The 23,656-nt window shown below is 35.2% G+C and overlaps 1 pseudogene across 1 annotated transcript; it reads left to right on the forward strand.

Moving 5' to 3' along the window:
- The first annotated feature begins 228 nt into the window (after positions 1–228).
- Positions 229–12,338, forward strand: LOC114283598 (uncharacterized; annotated as a pseudogene). Its single transcript, XR_014357477.1, has 11 exons — positions 229–854; positions 1,930–2,007; positions 2,474–2,623; positions 2,778–2,848; positions 3,319–3,485; positions 5,110–5,236; positions 5,633–5,857; positions 7,351–7,449; positions 7,538–7,648; positions 7,756–7,948; positions 11,955–12,338. The product of XR_014357477.1 is annotated as an uncharacterized LOC114283598 (transcript).
- The last annotated feature ends 11,318 nt before the right edge of the window (positions 12,339–23,656 follow it).

Here is a 23,656-nt window from a genome sequence, read left to right on the forward strand (position 1 = left end):
TCAATTACACACGACGCACATACGCCAGCCGTGAAAATAAATGCTTGCAGTTAAAAGTATTGCACTTTTTACGACGCACACATCGCTTGCCGTTAAAAGTATTATTTTTTTACGACACACAATGCATGTCGTGAATTGTATGATAAAAAAAAAAGCGCCAAAATGAAATTTAGGGTACCAATCACTAAAAATATATATATATATTAGAAATTTTTTTTCCCTAAAATAACTATTTTGCCTTCCTCTAATCAGAATAGAACATCACAAGGTTTCAATCTCTCTCTCTCTCTGATTGATGATGAATGTCGAATCAATTGCTAGGTTATCAGGATCATCTCATCTCTTCTCTTCGGTTGTATATATGAAATCAAAGGTATCTATCGTCGTCTCATGCTTCTATTCTCTTCTTGGTTGTGTATCTGAAATCCCTAATTCATTCCCATTCCCAGCCCAGTCCTGCCCTAGTCTCTTTCACTTCTCTCTCTCTTTCAATGGCCACAACACCGTGTGCAGTACCCAATATTTGACGCAAAAAAAAAAAAAAAAAATCAAAATACACAACTATTTGGGTTCTAATGACTTCTAATCATAAAGGAACATAGAAATGGTGAAGAGAGACGGTTCGAAAAGAGACAGTTTGAAGTTAAGAAGAGAGAACTGTTTGGGTTCTAATGACTTCTAATCATAAAGGAACATAGAAATGATGAAGAGAGATGGTTAGAAAAGAGACGGTTCGAAGTCAACAAGAGAGGGAGAAGAGAGAGGGTTCGAAGATGGATTTTGGGCATTTTGATCTAGAAGGGTTTCAATATCTCTTTGGGGACTTCAACCTGGTTCAGCGACGACAACAATTGGTACAATCTCTTCTATTCTCTTCTCTTTGTGTTTTGTTGCTTTTGGTTCAGTTTTGGTTGGTCGTCTTCGACCTGATTTTGCAACCCTCCAGTCTTCGACCCCTTTCCCATCACCAAAAAACAAAAACCCACTTCATCTTCATCGATTTCAAGCATACCCATTTCAAAAAATTGTTTTCAAAATCATCAAATCAGATATCCATGTCTTGTCCTCCTCTGTTCTACTTCTGGGCATTGAAAAGATCAATCTTTTCTTCATTTTGTTTTCAAAATTATTGAATCAGCTATGAATCTGTGGTTTAAAAAGATCAATGTTTTGATTCCTTTTTGTGTGATTTTGAACTCAGATTTGTGTAAATTGAGTTATTTTTTTGTTGATTGAACACAGAACAACTTGCTCTCTGGAGTTTTGAGAAGTTTATCTCATTACCCAGAGGTAGATTCTTATCTAGACTGATTCATGTTTATAGAAAGATTCTGAAATTTGATTTCTGTAGCCCATGATTATACATAACCAGTTTAATTATAGTAAAGAAAATCATCTACAAACAGAGAGTTTTTATACCAAAATCTTGTTCAGAATGATGCGAGATTGACATTTTTAAAAAATAAAATAAAATTATAAACCAGAATAATGGGCATTTTAGCTTGAAGTGAAAGGAAAATAGGACACATCATTCTTTACCCTCAGAGACAGTGTTTGGTTCACTTGAATGAAAATGGAATGAAACCATTGCATATTTGATCCCTTAATTTGTCACTAGCATCAGAGGCTTTCAAGATATCTGAAAGAATTTTTTTTTTGTAAGTGAATCAAACCATTGCATATTTGATCCCTTGACTTGTCATTGGCATCAAAACCCAACATCTTCTATGCTTCATGTTCCAATTTTGATATGAGAGATTATTTTATTAATTAATGCTTCTCTTAAAAAAATAAATTGAATAACAGTTTATTGCTTTGTACAGTGATTAACAGTTTAACAATTTTAATTGCGAACCTCAATTCAAAACTTCCCCCAAATGGGTTTATTGGGGTTCTTTCCTATGACTTCACTCCCTACTCTTTTTACAGGTACGGAGGTCATATTTTGAACAAGAAAACTCCATTTCTTATGGAGTCAATTCTCATAATAAGGAGAATATCAAGGAGGTATAACTCTTTCACAATGCATTTAACAACATGGCATTGGACCACCTATTGAAATGAAATTATTTCATTGTGTTGTAGAATATATCATTTGAGTATAGTTCATTAAAGATAGCATTTGCAATGAGCCCGTTTTGTTCTTACTTAGCAGTGGGTCATTGTTCAGTCACATACATTGGTGCACTGAAAAATGCAATTACCTCTTGAACAGTTCTAAATAAAGATTGTAGAAACTTATTTATGATTTGTTTCTCTTCTTTTGTTTGAACTTGGGGTTTACTTGGTAAGGATTACTTTTGGTCATTATTTATAGATGACTCTAGTCTGAACTTCATGTCCATAACAAAAGTCCCATAATAGCTTCATCTATGAGAAGGAAATAAAAGCTCATTGTTCTGTAGTTGATTTTCTCAATTCAACCTTGGTTTATCAAATTTAGCAGCATTTGATTGGAGTTCACATTTTACAGTTCCTGAACTTCTTACAAGCTCGAGTTATAGAATTGAAGAAGACTGATCATGCTAACCATACATAACAGTGCTGCTAGTTGGGATTCCCAATGTTGGCAAGTCAGCCCTGGCCAACTCCTTGCATCGTATTGGGTGGATTAGTGCTGTGAGTACTTCAACCTTATTAAATCCTATTATCCATTATTAATTTTCTAATTAAAAAGTTTGATTTGGAAGAACTAATTTTCAAGAGTCTTTTTTTCGTAAAAAAAAAAAAATATGTATTTATGGTCATTAATTTGGTGGCATATTTTTATTTTTAAGAGAAAGGAAAGTTGAAACATGCAACAGTGAGTCCGCTGCCAGGAGAGACAAAAGATATCAGCAGCTTGAAGGTGTGTAATCTTTCTTTCATCTATGCATATATTGCTAGAATTGTTTGGGTTGGGAATTATAGCTAATGCATTCCAAATTCTCTTGTTATTTCATCTTCTCTAAAAAAATGGTCATAAGAGAAGACCTTTGTTATGTTGAGGTTTTTTAGCATGTCTCTTTTCTTTCAGCTTCCTTTATCTGTATGTGTTTATCATGTAATAGCTGAGGTTTTGCCTCCAGAGATTCTTGATGCTGAGGTGCATTCGAAACTTGCTTTAACAGGTATGGTTAATAAAAAATTCTCTCTTTCATGATCAAACAGGGTGAAAAACAATGTGTTAGAGTTACTCTCTTAAGCCACACAAAATTCTCTCCCATTTGGGATTGGTTAGATAATTGAGATCTTTAGATTTTTCAGCAATTCTACTCTGATACATGCTTTAAATTTGAAATGCAGGAGCTATTAATGATTGTTTAATTGGGGAAGCAGAACTAGCTCAATATTTTTTGGCTATCCTCAACTTGAGTGATGAATACAAGCAATGGTCAAAATTGTCTACCACTGCGAGTGAAAAATTATCAGATGACAAAGTCGAAACTTTAGTCAACTCCGAGTTAGACAAAAGACGGAAGTAGTATGCCACAGATCACACACAGGTACAAACATTTTAGTGATCAACTTATCATGTAATTTGAACAATTTATGTTACTGAATAGGGAAGACAAGTAAATCTTTACAATGTTTCTTTTTTTCCCATGTAAATCGTTTTCTACAGGGAAATAGAAAAATAAAAGATTGTCTTCTAAAATCTAAAATTGGTAAATGAAAGATATGACTCTCTTCAATAGACAAATGTGGTAAAACAACTTCAACCCAATTCTTAATAAACAATAAATAGGAGATCAACTAATTTCCGAAAATCACCTATGATATTCCAGTTGTCATCACAAAAATATTTTTTGATTGGGTTAATGGGATAACCAACTGAAAACGAATGCTCTCTTGGGAAAACAAAATGAGCAGTGGAAAGCCCCGCTGTCTTTCAAATTGATCTGTTTTGCCAAACAAAAGACTTCCAATTTTAAGTTTTCACTAGCAGCACTTCATTTTACCTTTTGGAAGGAAACAAAGAAAGTGTTAACGAACTTAAAGGCTTACAGTACTATTTTAGTTCTTGTGGTTAGGTGCTTTATTGCTGTTTCTTCTTACATTTTTCGACATTTTGAGTTTAGGGGATGGGCATGGGAGATTGATAATATAATTTTTGGATGAGGTAGAGTGAAAACTAGTTGGATCCATTCTGATATTTAACGAGGTAAGCTTGAGGTTCACGTAAGATTAAGCAGCATTATGCTTAAAGCACAACAAAACACATATATAATAGATGGACCTTTTGTTACCATAAGCAACATTGGGTGGAAAACTTGTTTTTCTGAAAGGATGCTTAAGAAATGGGGAGCCCTTTGCTTCCAAATATGACAATGAAGTGTGTTTTAAAACCAAAATGCTCATGTTTCCCACTTGCGCCCCTTGTGCATCACTACAGAGGGAGAGAGAGAGAGAGAGAGAGAGCAGGTGTGCCTACTGTTGCAAATGAACGAAGCTTCAAGTAAAGCTCAGCTTGTTTATTATTTATTTAAATACACTACAAGAAATTACACTTTTGGCGACTAAATTTGGCTACTAAAATTAATTTAGTCTCCAAAAGTCAACCCTTTGGGGACTAAAATTTGAATTGGTCGGCAATGTTTTATATTTTAGCTACTAAAATTTTTTAGTAGCCGTATTTTACTTATTGGCAACTAAAACATAATTAGTAGCTAAAAAATGACCCAATCAGCGACTAAAAAATGGTTAGTCGCTAAAAATAGCCCAATAGGCGACTAAAATACAATTAGTAGCTAAAAAGTTACTCAATAGGCGACTAAAAATGACTTAAGTCGCTAAAAAATTACCCTATAGGCGACTAAAAAAATTTTGGTCCCTAAATATATAATCTTTAGCTACTAAAAATAATTTAGTCAGTATTAATTTACTTTTAGTGACTAAATTTTAATCGGCGATTATAATTCAAAAAAATTAAAATTGGTCTTCAGATTTTGGAGGGAAAATTAATTGGCTACTAAAGTCGTTAGTCGGAAAAACGTCTTTATTTATTATTGGCGACTACAAAAATTGGTTAGGAAAGAAAATAAACTAGGTTTAAAAAAATACACTTCAACACGCTCAAACTCTCTCATACGTTTGTCTGTCTCTCACTACTCTCTCTCTCTTTCTCAGTCTCTCATGCCTCTGCCCTCCTCCAGCTCTCTCTCTCGCTTTTGTCTCCATCGTCGTCGGGTATGGGAGCATCACCGCCATCGAACGCGAGCACCACTGTCAATCCACCATTGGAGCATTGCCCCAGGTATGTCCTCTCTCTATCTTTCAGTCTCTCTTCCCCTAATTTCAGCCTCTAGGGTTTTCTTCTTCCATTTGCATACTTTCACACATACCTAAACCCAAATCGTTGGGGTTTCTTCTTCTAGGGTTTTCTGCTCTGTTTTTATCTTAGGATTGTGAGTTTGATGGCTGCATTTGTTCTTGTTTATCATTTAGATTTTTTTTTAAATTTTTTTTAATGCTTCTGTTGTATTTTGCTGCTTTTGCTGTATGTTAGTGCTTCATTTGCTCATTTGTTTGAAAATCTAATCTAATTGGAGGTAGGTAGTGTGTGGCTTTTGACATGCTAATGAATGAGCATTGTTTTTTTTTTTTTTTTTTTTTTTTGGGGTACTTAATATGATGATGATTGAAATTTCAGGATAATAAAAACCTTGAACACGAACCATTCCATACTATTCAATTCAACCATGGCGACTCAGATCGCGAAATGCTTGGTCTCCGTACTGATAGTAGCTTTGTTCTTGACACTGGCGAGCTCGGACACCCCTTTCATCGTCGCCCACAAGAAGGCCACTCTCACCAGGCTCAAGTCCGATGTCGAACGTGTCTCTGCTTCCATCGACATCTACAACCAAGGATCTGCGTATGCAATTCCACCATTTCCTTTCTTTTCAGTCTTCTTTGATCCCTATGAAATTATCTCTAGATCGACTCAGCCCTTCCTCTTGCGTTCTCCAAGAGATATTGTTTTCATGTGTGCATTGGATTCATGATACTGTCATTTTATTTACCGCGAGTGAATTTGTGATGATCTTATATGAGATTAATTATGTTCTTTGATTGCACAATTTGCATATTCATTTTTTGGAGGATGCTGGTTAATTTAGCTCTATACTGTTTCTATTTTATATTCTAACTAACTGTCCATGTTTATCTTCTTACGGAGATTGATTGTGATTTATTTTCTTATTCACTAATTTTACTAATTCTAATTCTTGTACATAGTTTATTTTTATAAAAGAAAAGAAAATAAAAATGCCTGGGAAAGCTTGATCAATTCTTTAAAATTGGATATCAAATTTTACACAAGTTCCTTTTTGAAACCTCTGTTTTTATGTAAAAATTATTACATAAAAACCTTAGTATTCTTTTCCTTGGTAATAGAGTTCAAAGAGTAGTGATCATTTCTGTAAGTTGCATTTGCTTGCAAACCTAAAATTAGCATTTGATACTTGCCTTTGGAACAAAGAAACTTTTTACTTTTTCATCAGAGGCAAATGTTCAATTGACAATTGTAGTTATGGAGCCAAATATATTTAGTTGCATGTTATGAGTTAATCATGTTTGTTTTTCGTATTGGGTTCATTTTTCTTACTTTGTTGTCATGACTATTTGATATTTAAAAAAAGTTTTGATCAAGGAAAGGGTATTGGTTTCATTCCTACTACACATTGAAAATTTTACTTCTTAGTATTTAATGGATTCCTGTGTTCAAAGGGTTCTAAGTAATGAAAGTTAATGTAAAGGAGAGACTGATTTTTGTTTTATTACTCATTTTCACTTTTTGTGGTAGTAAAAATGATATGAATTTATTTAATTTAAATAAGTATATTTAACTGAGCATATGGCCCTTGACAGAACGAAATAGCAAAAAATGATTTATGTAGTCGACTCCACCTGATTGGGACACAACACAAGGATTGGTACCATTGGCTCCTAATATCATTCTTAGCAATTGACTATCTCTGGCACACAGTAGAAGATATTGATTGTGCTAACAATATGCTGGGACCATCAACCAGCATGCCTTTGGTGGTAGGAGCATCATTACTAAGTTGTTCTATCCAAGTTTCATTTTCTCCTATTGAGTAACTATTTGATTATAAAGATTTAAATTAATGCAATCTGATCTATTTTCAAACTATGATCCCACGGTTAATTTTTCAACCATTTCACTTCGTGGAATGTGTTGTTAATGCCTTACATAAGATTCTTGTTGATATTTGGTACTCTCTCACTCTCTCCTCCTAATAACAACTGCTGACTTTTCTTGGGTGTAATTTCATATTTTTCTTGATCACATTATGCCCTCTTACACTTTGGTATTTTCTGTACATTGTTGTATTGTATCTTCAGGACTGCATATGATGTAAGTCTAACTGATGATAGCTAGTCCAAAGATGTTTTTCACATTATCAGTGGAAACACTTCAATGTCATGGGAAAGGCTTGATGTGTGAGTTTCACATTCTGCAAAGACTCCATATTCCAATTTGTTGAATTAATATCTTTATTTTTATCATGCTAACTTGTACAATTAGCAGTGGCGCTCTTGTATCGCATGCTTTTGAATTGGAGTCCGAAGTACTACAAGCACTGTTCTATGGTGCACCAGCAGTTATCACATTCCGCATCCCACAAAGGCTACTCTACAGGTTTGGCATTCCAGCCATTTCATTTGTATATATAGAAAAATGTGTACACATGTATTTATCTGTTTAATGTGAATGGTTTGCAATCTGTTCACTGTTACCATTTTCAGGAGGCTTATTCGACTCCAATTCTGCCTTTAGATATCCTCGCAGACAGACCTCCGGTGAAAAAGTTTGAGTGGGTAGATCTCTCTCAAATAACAGATTTATCAATCAATTTCTTTATAGATACACTGTCCCTTGTTCACTTAGTGACATTCTTGTGTTTTTACATGGCATCGTGGTTGGCGTTGACCAGATAAGGTATGCCCTATTCTTGTTATTACCCCCTTTATTATTATTATTATTATTATTATTTTAAAGTTTTGAACCGCAGGATACAAATAGTTTTATAACTATAGCTGTTATTTTTCTCATTACTATTATGTGCACTTGCATAGGACAAATTAGGAGTGCATATGCCAGAGGTTAGTGAATTAATGAGCTACATGTTACAAATGGAGTAATAGTGGGACCAACATTGGGTGACCAAGAAGATGGAGCAAAAATATAAATAAATAAAAAGTATTGCCAAAAATCAAAGTTTATGTTAAATATAAAAAATCAAAAAAGATATATTTGGGTTGTCCAACATGTTTTGTTGTTTTTGTTTTCATGTATTTTCAAGAGATATCTTTGTACTGTTAGTCATGTATTTTTTTTTTTTTTTGGGTACATCAGAAATTAAAAGAAAAACAAGAGGACAAGGCCTCATTACTTCCATCTAGATACAACAAATCCGCAACTAACGCATGGTGAATTTCGTCTAGAGGTTCATTCACAATGAGCAGCTCAAGAGGTTGATTAGCTCCAAGTTTAGCAAAATTATCTGCACAAATGTTGCCTCCTCTGCGGACATGTTGGACTGTACACTCACATTCCCTTAAGATGATCCTTGAGTCCTCCACAATGCCACGGAAAGGGCATTTAGTACCTGGTTCTTCATTTAGCAGCTACACCACTTGTTCTGCATCCGTTTCGATGATTACCTTGTTCATTCCTCGCTGCAGAATGATCGTGAGCCCTTTATACACTGCCCAGAGCTCCGCCTCCAAGCTGGTGCATCTCTCCATTCTGCCATAATATCCACTAATCCAACTTCCTTTCTCGTCCCGAAACAGCCCACCGAATCCTCCATTGCTATTAGTACCTTTAAGACTTCCGTCTGTATTGAGTTTGATTCTCCCTGCAGGTGGACACAACCACAAAGATGAGCTTTTAGTCTGTAAAGGGGCAGTAACAGCAGATTCAAAGGCTTTTTTAACTTCTTTAGTGTAATAAAAAATTAGCTTAACCGAAACATGGCAGTTTGGTTGTTTGTTCTCAAAAATCAATTTATTTCTATTTTTCCAAATAATCCATAGAGAGATAACAAAAATCTGAGGTTGGGAATGCTTCCCTTTAATATTCAGAGTTAACCAAACATCAAAACGGAGAGCACACATTTTCAAATACCAAGCTTGATCAAAAACCTATTTCCAAATATTCATGGCATTAGGACAGAGCCGCAATAAGTGGTCTAGATCCTCCACAGTTTCACATCTGGGGCAATTGGGATTGCCACTGTAACCCCTCGTGTGTCTGATTCTATTTGTCATTAGTTTCCCAATCAAAATAAGCCACAAGAAGCTCTTAATCTTTGGAGGAATCTTGAGTTTCCAAAGCCAAACCCAATTATTCTCCAAGGATTGAGACTGCATAATAAGGTCATATGCACTAGATGTAGAAAAATTCCCATCAGGAGATTTTCTCCATCTCGATTTGTCCCTGCCACCATTATTTCTAGGGGGCTGAATTTTCAGAATCTCAGATATAATGGGCATAGGAAGAGTGTTATAGATGTGAGTTAAATTCCACTCCCCATTAATATCAACGAGGGAGTCCACAGTGGTATCCTTCATCTCAATGGCTTGCCTTGTGTTAGTAGTAGGAGCCTCAAACAAGGCCCTTTCACCACACCACCAGTCTTTCCAAACTCTCACCTTAGAGCCCCAACCTATGGTCCAATGAACCCCTTTGACAAGGAGATTTCTGGTATTCAGGATCCCTTTCCAGATATGGAAGGAAACTTTACTCTTCCTCTTACTGAGAAAGTGTTGATTTCCCAGGTATTTATTTCTCAGGACCTCTAACCAGAGACCCTCTTCCTCATTCAACAGTTTCCAGCCAAGCTTGGATAATAAGGCTATATTTTGATCCCTAGCCCTTCTAATCCCAAGGCCACCATTCTTTTTCTTATGACACACCTGTTGTCAGTTGACTAAGTGCACTTTTTTCCTCTCCAAGGAATCACCCCAGAGAAAATTACGATTGAGTTTATCAATCTCATCACAAACCTTATGAGGAAGCTCCAATGTCTGCATGGTATAAGCTGGGATGGCATTGGTCACTGATTGAATCAGTGTTGCCCTCCCAGCTAGAGATAACACCCCAGTTTTCCACCCAGCAAACTTTTGTTGCATTCTTTCAAGAATAGGTATAAAATGGTGTTTGTTAACTCTGGAGTGCAAAAGGGGAACTCCAAGATACTTACCTAGATTCTGAGTTAAACCAATACCACAAATATGACTTAATTCTTTAGCCTTTCTCCTGTCCACATTTGGAGAAACAAAAAGCTTAGATTTGGTGAGATTAACTCTCAGCCTAGAGAGCATACTAAATTCATTTAACACTTCAAGAATGGTTTGACAGTTCACAACATCAGCTTTGGCAAAGAACATCAAATCATCAGCAAAAAAAAAGGTGAGAGATATTAGGACCTTTCTTAGATAATGGTAAACCCCTCCAGTCCTTAGCCTCCACTCTATGATTGATCATATTTGAGAGCCTCTCCATACATAAAACAAAGAGGTAAGGAGAGAGAGGGTCTCCTTGCCTAAGTCCCTTACTAGGTTTAAATTTTTCCAACAGTTCTCCATTCCAAAGAATTGCGGTACTTAAGCTGGTAACACAGTTCATTACCATTTCAATAAACTTAAAATCAAAATTGAATTCGAAAAGAGTTTGTTCAAGAAATTCCCAGGAAATGTTGTCATACGCTTTTTCCAAATCAATCTTAAATATCATGTAGCTTGCTTTGCCTTTCAGTTTCCTTACGATATGGATAGCTTTTTCGGTATGATAATGTTGTCACTGGTAGATCTCCCCGGAATGAAGCTGCTTTGGTTTGGGCTGATAATACCATTAAGCAAAGGTCTCAATCTACTAACCAGAATTTTAGTAATGATTTTATATGTGACATTACAAAGACTTATACGAACTGTTTAATGGATTCGGGGTTATCCACTTTAGGTATGAGAGCTATAAGAGTTTTGTTAATGTCAAGAGGGATATTTCTGGTAGAGAAGCAATTACGCACAAGTTCAAAAACAGATCCCCCAACAATATCCCAAAATGTGTGATAGAAAAAGGCTTGGAAACCATCTCTCCCAGGAGCTTTGAAAGCTTGAATGTTCTTGACAGCTTTCCAAACTTCCTCAGGAGTGATGTTTCTAACAAGGTCAATGTTATCCTCAGTAGTGAGATGCCTAGACAGATTATTCCAATGAGAAAAAGCAGTAGTAGGTGTATAAGAGAAAAGGTTCTTAAAGTACTCATTCACCAGGGCTTTCAACTCAGTAGAATTATCTACCCAAACCCCATCATTATTTTTGAGCACCTCAATCTTAGATTTTCTTCTTCTGATAATGGTGGAGAGATGAAAAAATTTCGTGTTCGTCTCTCCCTGTGTGATCCAGTTAGAGCGGGACTTTTGAAACCACAACAAATCCTCTTGGTAGAGGACTTCATTGAATTGCTCAATAAGTTGGTTTTCAAGGCTGTGGAGGTTATGGGAGTAATGAATGGCTTGAGCAGATTGTATGCCATTTATACATCCCAGGAGCCATCTTTTTTTCCTGAAAATATTGCCAAACACATTTCTATTCCAATCTGTGGCCGAAAGGGCCAAGGAGTGAAGATTATCTAAAAGATGATATGGGTGAGTAGGCAACCACTGATCCTCAACAAGTCTACGAAAACCGGTATGAGTAACCCAAGCAGCTTGAAATTTAAAAGATTTAACAGGAGGAGTTATAGATTTACCTTGAGTGAAGACCATAAGTGGTGAATGATCCAAATAGGTGCGTGGAAGATTGCGAACATAGCCCTCAGGGAAAAGAGTTAGTCATGTATTTATATCCATCTTATCGTCATATATGAAAGCACTCTTGAATGAATTCTAGGACTTCTGCAGAACTGATCGACTTTTTTGACTTGACTCTATCTGCAGAGGTTGTTGGCAAAGTATGGATCCTTGATTTCTGTGATCTCCATTATGGCTTCGTTTGTCTACCTGGTTGCAACCCCATCAAAACCTAATGCTGCAAAAGGAGGCAAGAAGAAGCGCTAATCAATAAAGAGGCTAACACCCTTGGTAGCATCCATTAGCAAGTCTGCTATTAGCTTCAGTTTGAGGCAAATAGTTCGTCAAAATCTAGTGTTTGAATTTCCAGTTACTATTAGGATTACTTTTATAGCAACATCAATTTATTAGCAACATCAAATCGAGCAACTAGATTCATATGTTGTATGTACTCAGATTGAACATCAAAAATTTTATTTCATATATATTCGAGTATGCAAAACTAATGATTAATTTGAAAAGATTACTTAATTTCGAGTTTTATATGTTTTTTTTATAATTTTAAATTGGCCAATATATAGTCAATACAATGATTAATTTTATTTTATTTTTATTTTTATTTTTTTTGCAAATGGTTTTTGACGTACAAATGTGGATATGACTTTTTTTGACAGGTACGAAAGAGCATTGTTTTTATATCTTCGTCTGTATATATAGTGGTTCATACAAATTAGTTTTTTTGTGTGGTAAATATCCAAAATTTGGCCTGATAGAAATTAGCATTGGACGTGGTACAAATTAGTTTTTGGGGCGGTACAAAATAAATTTTTGGTGTGGTATAGATTTCCTTTTGGATATTAAATTTGGTTAATCCTCTATTATGTGTGGAATTAAATTATTGGGGTTGGATTATACTTCGTTCATATGGAATTTGTATTACATTTAGAATTAGACGTTGAATATAAATTTTTTGGATGGTTGGAAGTGAAATGTGTGCACGTTGTTGAATGGTTGATAATATATTCAGTATTGGTGGATTATATTGTTTATACAGGGTACAAGTTGCACTAATAATCGATACAGGTGGTTCAGAAATTTAAAAATAATAATAATAATAATATAGTATTTGGTGACTAAATATGTTGGCAGCCAAAAATATAAGCAAATGTTTTGGTGACCAATAATTTAGTAGCAAAAAATAATCAAATGGCCTTTCACGACCAAACCACATAGTAGCTAAAACAAATCAGAATGAGGGAAGTTTAATTGCCGACTAAATATTTTAGTCACTAAAAACATAATATCCTTTGGCGACTAAAGTGTTTGGTCGCTAAATGTTCGTATTCTATTAGCGACTAAAATTTTAGTCTCTAATAGTTTAATTTAGTTTTATGTGAGAACTTTGGGCGACTAATATTTTAGTCGCCAAAAGATACCTTTGCCGACTAACCAAAGTTTAGTAGCCAAAAATTCAATTTCGATGATCAATAATTTAGTCACCAAAAGAACACCTTTCCCGACTAACCAAAGTTTAGTAGCCAAATGTTTAACTTTCGGCGACCAAAAATAGTTTAGTCACCAATACTATCGCCGATAGGGTATAGGCGACTAACCTGGCGACAAAATAATTTAGTCGCTAATTAGATTTGGCGACCAAAAATGGGACTTTTGGCGACCAATATTTTGGTCGCCAAAACTGTCATTTCCTGTAGTGATAATAGGATAAATAAATATTAAAAATTATGAATTTTTTTTGATTCATTTTAATTCATAGGTAGCTTGTAGTTTCATTTTGTAAGAAATTTTTTTGATTCATTTTAGTTCATAGGTAGTCTGTAGTTTCATTTTGTAAACCCATATTGGGTTGGACCCAAAATAGTTTTCTGTGAGAGAAAGGTAGGAAAAATTGTTTTATGATTTTTCTACTTTAATTTCATTGGGTTTGGTCCCAAAATTCTTTCTTGTGAGGGAAATGATAGGGAAAATTGTTTTCTATGAGGGAAAACAAAATTGTTTGTCATAGAATTCTTGGGTGCTTCAGTTTATTACTTCCCTGTGTGCTTCAGTTTATTACATCAGTTTATTACATGAATTTATTACTTCCCTGTGCTTTAGTTTATTAAATCTGTTATTGTTTTCTGTGAGCTTTAGTTTTCTTTCCGTCTTCATCTATTATTTTTTTATTTTTTATAAAATAAGTAAAAAAAACTTAATTTTCATGACACACCCATCCAATGATCTCTAATATATAAAAGAAGAATATCAGTTGGTGTTATCCTATTTTGACATTGTATTGATTTTAGTTTATTCCAAAAATATTAGATTAGGTATATATATTATTAAAAAAGAAAATTTATTTATGTTAAGTTTTGTTCCTTCAGTCTGTGGAAACAACTTAGATGTTTATATACTTGATCCTTTAGTATAAGAGAAAAACCAGAGCTCAATAAAAAAAAAAAAAAAAATGTATTCTTCTAATCATCCTTGCTGGAAAGTGGAGTTTGTCGTAAATGCCCTATGGAGATCAAACCATTGTTATTATTTGAGAATCTGAACTTTTGTTGGAATTTTTTAAATTTTGTGAGACTTTTTTCCATTCATCGAATTTTGCATTTTATAACACTTCAGTTGATGCTTCAAATAAAACAAATAGTTGCTGAACAAAGTCAATTTTTTTAATTTCTATTATTGTTTTCTATGAGGGAAAACAAAATTGTTCTTTACAAAATCTGTCATGTAAAATTATTTTTTCACATCAGTTTATTACTTCCCAAAATAGTTTATTACATTAGTTTATTGTTTTCCTGTATGATCCAAAGGTTTAGTCATGGAATTATTGGGATTACATTAGTTTATTACTTCCCTGTTTGCTTCAGTCATGAAAATCTGTTTGTTTTGCCTCTCCCTTCTGCTAGCTTGTGATTGAATTAGACACCAGTGAAAAATTAGAGAAGAAGAAAAAGATTAGCTTAGGGATTATTCTTATAGTTCATTATCTTATGTATTTGCCACTAAGTACTCAAGTAGAATTACATCACATTGTCCCAAAAAGCGCCTAAAGCAACTAAAACTTACCTAAATTTCTTCCATAATGGATTGAAAGTTCTTTTTAAACGTGTAAATAATATAGACTCTAATTTGACTTGGACTCTTTATTTTGAAACTTACAATTGTAATGGATAAAACTTATACAAACCTAAACTTCATACATAGAGATCCTTTAACATAATTATGCAAGTCCCAAGTAGGTACTGCATTGAAGAAGATTAATTCCACCTCTTCCTCTTTTTAAATTTGATTTTTCTCTTGAGCTTCTTATAGCCTGGATATAGTAGCAAACTATTGAGATCTTGAATTTTTGCTAATTTTTCATTATGACATTGCTTTTATGGGGCCATTGAATTATCTTATTAATTTTGGAAATGTTTTGTTGATGTTTTAAAATTTCTTGATCATTTCTTAATACCTCAAGAAATATTTGTGACCATGAATAGTTGATTTTTGTACTTATGTGAAGTTTTCTTTGTCATGCAGACAAGAAATGCAACAGGGTTAGTTGCTCCAGCTACTGCCGCGGGTTTAGATGCCTTAACACATACATTGGGCATCCTCGTCCCTGTGATAGGAGCAAGTGCATTTGCTACAATTGCAGCTGCAACTGCTATAGGAACTATTGTCAGTAGTTTTAGATAATCTCTTAATAGTTGTTGATATGTTTAGAAAGTTAGATATGCATAGTTTTGGATGGTTTAAACTTTTTGTACAATTTAGAACTTAAGGATATAGTTTTCGAATGTTTGGAATGTATAGACAATTATTGAATGTTTATAATTTATGCATATAGTTTCTTTTTGATGTTTCAAACAATATTTTGGTGGTTGATTAATGTTTTGTGATGCTTATTTGTAATATTTGTTAGATTGTACAAAATTGGTCAAATAGAACCTGTTGAATTTAAAAATAAAAATAAAAACTGCACATTCTATGGCAGGCATAATAAGTGCACATTCTTTGTATTATATATTTTACGGTGCACAATCAGCGTCGTTATGTGTCTCACCAATTAACGGTGTGCAAAAGTAGTCGTAGGAAAAGTAACAACAACGCACAAAATCTACCGTTAAGTAGTTTTTAACGACATACTCTAGCATGTCGTAGAAAAAGTAACAATGACGCACAAAATCTACTATTAAATAGTTTTTAACGGTGTACGAAGCATGTCGTTGAAAGTGAATGACTTTCCATGACTAGTCATAATATGACGCACGCTGCATGTCATGGAAAGGTTTTTACAGCGTGCATTGTGCGCCGTAAAAACCTTTTTTTGTTATCTTGTGTCTAAATTGACACCCTAGAAGTCTAGTTTCATATGAATCTAGCCTCATGTCAAAATTCAAATGTAGGGTGAGATATCTGTTAGGTCTCTTGGTTTGTCAATTCCGCAATCAAACACGTTTGTGTTGTATTGTATTGTTGAGCTTTGCGTTATTCATGGACCACTCGAGCAGTGAATTATTGGCTCGAGCGTAGAAATGATCCATCTAGTAGTTTAGATCAGTTCTGAGATTTTGAGAGGATTCATCCATTGCTTGAGAAAACTTTTCGCTGCTCGAACGAAGATACTTGTTGTTCCACCGCCTCTTAGACACACTGTTCGAGTGATCTTTCTTGCACTCGGGCGGTCTTCGCGACCTTGTTTTGTTTAAAGCTAAGTAAGTTGAATATTTTATGGTTACGACTTCCAGATCTAAGACTTGAGACTTGAGAACTTTTGTGTATTCTTTTGGAGCTTTGCTATAGTTTCCCTTGATGATTTTATGAGTTTGTCACCTCACATGGATTGAATTGCACATATGAAGGGACTTGTTACAAATCAACTTTTCTAGAGCGTTTATCAGTGGATTCTGAAGGGTTTGAGCTTGAAGTCTTTGAAAGAGTTTGAAACGGCTTATCATCATGGATTCCACTTGAGTGTTATGGATTCAATACTGGGCTAATCAATTTCGAGACGAAAATGTTGATGGAAAAGGTACAAAGAGTGGAAGCCAATTCTTGAGTGAGTGTTGGGTAATTGTTTGTACTCTTGTGTAATTTCATTATCTTCATAGTGGATTGTTTAGTGGCTTTTAGCGTGTGATTTTTAAAAAAAAACTTTTTTTAATCACAATTGGAGATTTTTTTCATGTTAAATCTTTTGTGTTGATTTATCGATTGTGAAACAACAAGCTAAATCACTTTCGTACATGTTATAGAGAGAAAAGTGCGAGAATTTTGAGTATTTGAAAATGGAGTCCTTTACATCAATGAATGCTTCTATTTCCTCATCTATGCTTGGCTAGGCATCCTCTTCTTGGGTTTAAGATGAAATATTTCCAAATAATATGATTCTTGTGTTTTTAATTCTTGATTTTTGAATTGTTGTTGTGACAAGTTGTATAACATTGAGGCTTTTATTTATAACTTTGATTGTACGCTTTCAACTTAGCATATGTATTTAATTTCTGTGGTTTAAATACATAGTTATGTAACGGTTATGATATGTGCATTATAAGTTAAGACGATTTATAGGTAAGATAAGACGAGTCATGCATAGATTTATTCAAAGACAATTCCTACTAGTCAAAGATGAGTCGTGCCTAACATACAAAATACATAAACTTCTTGGTGACATTGGTGGAGGCTTGTAGCCACAACGGGTCATAGTCATAATAACAACTTAATTTCCACAGTTAAAAGCCAAATCACATTACAAGGTTGTGGTGGATTCAAAAGCACCAAGACCTCCTATAATTTATTGTCATCATCATTATGTTTTAGAATCAATTTGTAGTTTATTTGATAGTTTTAGAGAAGCTCCAACAACAAACAATATCTCGGATTAAAATAGAAATCAAATATGATTTTTGTGCAATTGACCAGTCCCTCTGGATTCGATACCAGTACAAGTTTTATTACAAAAAATAAATTGGTTTTACAACGGATCAATTGGTAATAGTGATGGATGACTTTGTTTCTTCTTCTCTTTGTACTCTTTTTCGTTCTATTTGTTCGTTCTTTTTTTTTTTTCTTTTATTCTAATCAAAATGACGTAATTTTGAAACACAAAAACTCTAAGGTTTTCCACACCACTCTACGGTTTTCCACACCAGAGAATCCAAACACATGTTTTTAGGCTTAATTAATGCCTTAGCGAGCTTGGTTAAACTCCACAAAACCATCACAAACAGTGACAGTAAAAAAAAGAAAAGAAAAAAATTGAGAGGTTAGAAGGAGAGTGCGAATATCATAACATTACCACATGCACCTTCTTTTTATTTTTTATTTTTTTTACCCATAGATAGAGATACCAAACAGTTAGCAGAAACAGATTACAAAAAAAAAAAAAAAATTCCCCTACAGAGGAACCGCAAGCCAAGCAGGAGAGGAAGCATTCCATCTTATGCTTCCAACTCCATTAAGAGCAAATCCAGCCATTTTGTGCGCCATCATGTTCAACCCCCGTCAAATAAATTCCAACCTACACGATCCCAGCCCGCACCCAACACATAGAATATCCTCCTCCACAATTGCAACAGAACCATCCACCGAATTTGAACCATTAAGCATACCCGCTACCAGTTGAGAGTCTCTCTCCACAATAACACAATTAAATCCCAATTCTCCAGCCAGTAACACAGCCGCACGAGCCGCCAAAGCTTCCATCAGCAATTCCGAATGTGCAACAGCAACATGGATTGCCCACCCCGCAACGAAGAGCCCATTCGCATCCCTGCAGACGATGCCCAACCACCTGTATTGGTCCTCTGCCACCAAGCACCATAAAAGTTAATCTTAGCACACCCAGGTGGAGGACACATCCAACTATCCACAGGAACCATCTGATTAGGACTCTCCACCGCAGATAATAGAGCAGCAGCACGCTTATTGTGTACCGAAAAATACTCTAAAGCCAAAGCAACCGTAATCTGACTTACCCGCATTGGATCAAAAGTCCCCTCACCCCTTAAAAATGTGCCATAACAAAGATGTCGTTAACGCCCAACATAATGCTTGATCATCCCATCTCGCAATCAGCTGACCCATATTCGTCCACCAAACGAAGCAAAACGAACATGGGCATTATTTGTTCGAAACGGGGATAAAAACCAAGCACGCTCACAGGGCATTACCATATGCACATTGTTATGTGTTTTTGTTTTGTGTTACTTATTTATGTAATAAATATTATATATTTTTCTTGTAGAAGTTATGATAATTTATGGTTGAAAAATAAAATGAAATTGCGCATTTGTGTGGTAATTTTATATATTTTGTGGTATTGTCATATATTTTGTGGTTAGAAAATGTTTGGATAAAATAATGTGTAATATTATCACAAAAATGCTTAACATTGTCACAAAATATATAACTTCATTTCTGAATTATAAATTTTCATAACTCTTACATATGTGTATTTTGTGTATAGCTTTAATTTGGACAAATTACACAATTAATCTCATAGTTTAATTTAGACGTAATACTTTTAGTTTTGTTACAATATTGTCCCCCCTATCTTATACCATTAACATTTTTGATAGAAAAATAACACATGCAAAATTGAGGGACTAAAATAGAATTTAAAAATAATAAAAAAAATCTAAAAAGACTATCGGTGTATGTAGACGTCCCCCGAACGTCCCGGGAGGATGAGTCCCGTTCTGTTCATTTGGGGTCACTACAGCTCAGGACTCTCAAATTGTCACGGTTCTAAGTCTAAACAAAAGAGTCCAAATCCGGCAAATCGTTTTGAGAAAACAAATTTTTAGAAAAGAAGTGCCAAACATGAACTGCTTTGCCAGATACAGAGTCGCCACCTAAATATTTTATTTTGGGGGAAATTTAGGAAACCCTGACTCGTTTGCCTAAGTCCACGTGTCCATCATCACCAAAGTTGCCTTGGCTCGGGAACTTGGGTACGATTGGGGAAGGTCACTTCGTGAGCACCCCCGCTCGCCCGATCAAAGATCGGCCTCTACTAACCATGATATCTATTTTTGAAAACATTATGTGTTCTTATTCTGGTTATTAGCCTAGATTACTATGTGATGCGCACAGTATACAAGTATAGACTGGATCGCCTGAATTGGAACAAAACATTTCATGTTTGTTTTTGAAAGATGGTTTGCTACTCGCAAGTAGGCTTAAAATGCAGATTTTGCCACCCTCAGGTGGGCTTTTAAGAAAAGATGTTTTGCCACTATCTAGTGGGCTTAAAACTCACAGTTGATGATTTGTTCCAATCCAAATAACCCAACCTTCACCCACAAGCATTCAGGCAGTTATATCACATAAGCAATTAGCCTCATGGGAAGCATGCTATTCATGGCAGTCACTCACACGTATGCAAGGATGCTAAAGCATAAAACTCACAGAGTACTCCAAGCCAAAACAGAAGCTAGGTTAGAAATCCATACATGATCCTAAATATGCTGAAATGCCTAATGCAACACATGCAAGAATGCAACTATAGCAAGCTCGGCCATTCTAAACATGGCATATGAAATGCTACAGCTAACACGTATTCAACTTGGAATTGAAAATACGATGCAGTTAGTATGATGCGCCGAGCCCGGTGCATGCAAAACAGATGAATGAATGCAAACATGCTATCATACTGTATGCTAATTGAAATATGTCCTAATCTAACCATCATAAGCGGGTAAATAAAAAGGAGAAAGACGTGGGGTTGGAAGACATACAACACACACACGCACACTTATTACAGTTGTGCCCTCGCACAGAGGGTTCGAATAAATAGTACAGTCCAAATAATACAGTCTGAATATAAACAAACTCCTAATTAATTTACAAATTAACTAAGAAAGCTATAAACTGGCATGCAAGCCAGGGACTTCCTTGACTCTTCTTCAGATGATGGATGATGCATGTCTGGGCTGCCTTGCGCGGAAATCCACCGGGATGCCCCGATTAGCCTCTGTTTTACAATTATTCTTGGAAAGCGCGCCAAACTCCGAAAGGTTGCTAATTCTTGATTTGCTGTAACAGAGAGCAGGAAAGGGGCATAGCAATGTATTTTCACAAATGTATGCATGCCTCGATGCTCGTGCCACCAATCACGCATCTCGATGCATGATGGCCGAGGGGTCGAATTGTGCAACTCAATATAGAATGAATGCACATGAAAACAAAACTAAAACCTAGCTCCATCATGGATAATTCAGAGTGTCGGTGACAGGGAATTGAGACACGTTCCGTCACTTGGAGTACGAAACGTACCTCGTTTCCCGTGCTCGGGCTAACTCCTACCCCAAGCACAATGCAATATGCATGACATGCATGAATGCAACTAAGATACAACCTAACATGCACAATGCTATGAAATGGCATACACGATGCACGAGGTAACATGGCATACACAATGCGCTAACATGCAACCTAGCATACACAATGCTATGAAGTGAAATGGCATACACAATGCATGAATGGACTTACACTAACACATGTGGACCTCAGCCACACTCACATAAGAGGCCATGAGATGAAAATGAGACACTCGAAATGCATGCACGCATGCACGCAAACCGAGGACCGAACCTAAGGCACCAAATGCCACTCTAATAAGACATGGCAAGGCATGAAATATGATATGCAAACATGCAAATTTCAGCGCTAAAATATGACCCAAAACAGCCCCGAATCATGGAAACATGGCACCCGATGCATGGAAATGGTCCCGAAATGCAAGATTAAGCACATGAAATGACTTGTAGCTACATCAAGCATGCATTATTTGGTCATGACATGTGAAGATAGATTCAAGGAAGACCCAAAACAAGCATGTTTTCAGTTCTAAGCGAGGCCAAACAGCAAACACAAATTGGGCAAAACTAGCATGCAAAAATGGCCCTAAATGTGAGATAAAGAAGCAACTCACAGCTGCTGGTCCCGAACAGATGAGGAACCTTCAACAATGTTGAAGAGAGGTCCAAAATATGACCTTTTACAGTTTACAACAAACCCCATAAACCAACACAGGTATGGCTAAGCTCTCATGCAAGAAATGGGCCAAAAGAGGGTTAAAGAAGCTAATGGTGATTTCTGGCCTCAAACACAAAGGGGCCCTTCAACAATGTTGAAGAGGGGCAAAAAATATAGCACTTTACAGTTGATGGACAAACCCAAAACAGTATGCATGCAAGCTTAAGATACTACACAAAATAAGGCCCAAAAGAGAGATATAACACAAAGTGTATGAAGGATGCCTCAAACCATGAAAGACCCTTAATGAAGCATGAAGAGGGGGTCAAAATAAGGTCATTTGTAGTTCAGATCACAGCCCAAAAACAGAAGAAAAAGAGGCTAACAAATTATGCAAAAATATGGCCAAAAGAGAGATATAATGGCAAGTAGAAGATAGAAGCCTCAAACAGCAATGAGCCCTTCAACAATGTTGAAGAAGGGCTAAAAATAAGCAACTTTTCAGTTCATGACAGAGCTCAAAACAGTTTATACATAGGCCAAAAATACTACACAAGAAGATGGCATACAAGGGGGATAATGAAGCAAGTGTAACAAGGAGACCTCAAACAGGTAAATACCCTTAAACAAACATGAAAAATGGTTCAAAATAAGCCTAGTTCCAGTTAGGGTCGGAGCTCAAAACAGCAAGCAAATATGACTTAGAAAGCATACAAAATAAGCTCAAAAAGAGGGAGAATGGTGCTTACCCTTGAAGACCAAACTTTAGGCAACTCTTGGCTTGAGTTTGGTGTCCTTTTAGCTCTGGAAATCAGCTTCAAGCTGCTGGAATGGAAGATGGGGATGTGGTGCTATGAGGTGTAGTGCAAAATGGTATAGGGTTTGAAGGATTGGAGCTTGGAAGGGAGGGAGAGGAAGGTGTATGTATGCAAAGCTCTTAGGGTGTGTTTGATTGGACGGACTGGAAAATGGGGGATTAGAATCCATCGGACTTGAGTCCTGGGACTGTGAATCTCCCGGACTATTTGGTCGGATTGGATATGTATCCTGTGTTTGTTTTTTCATGGGATTAGATGTCTGGATAGGACTATTTTCAGTGAATCCAACGTTTGGTTGGACGGACTGGATAGGATAAATGAACAAAAGACTATTTTACCCTTTTTCAATTGTTTACTAAGTAATAACAATATTAAACATATCTTTAATATTTTAATTATTTTTAATTAAATAAATTCGTTTTTTTAAAATTAAATAAATAAATAAATAAAATATCAATAAAATTTGTTTTAAATCATTACTGTATAACAAATCATTATTTTTTTTACATGCAAAACTTTACTGTGTTTGTTTATTTACACAATTAAATAAATTTATTTTTTTACACAATTAAATAAATAAATAACCACTAAATTTGATTTAATAAAATACTGTATAACCTGTATAAAAAATTTATGTTATTTTTTTAATTAAAATTTTAAATAAATTTTAAATAAAACACATATTAAAATTTAAATAATGAAATTAAATAAATTATAAACAAAATTTTAAAATAAAACATCAATAAAATATCTATAAAAAATTATTTTAAAAATTTAAATAAATAAAACATCAATAAAAAGTTAAATAAAATTATTTTATTTTTAAATTGAGACATTTAAATTTTATTGAATTTTATTAAATATAATACATAATTAAATAGTAGAGGGTCAAAATGGTCATTTTCGCATCTAATCCCAACAGTGAATAGTCCCCCACATTCTATCCCACCCCCCCTAGGACACAATAGTCCCCCATATGGGGGACATGGAGTCCGGCCGGACTCCATGTCCGGCGGACTAAAAAAAAATCAAACGGCGGATAAGGAACACTAT

The sequence above is a fragment of the Camellia sinensis genome, unplaced genomic scaffold (genome assembly GCF_055761805.1).
Source record: "Camellia sinensis isolate YWXY unplaced genomic scaffold, ASM5576180v1 Unanchor1, whole genome shotgun sequence".
Taxonomy (NCBI): domain Eukaryota; kingdom Viridiplantae; phylum Streptophyta; class Magnoliopsida; order Ericales; family Theaceae; genus Camellia; species Camellia sinensis.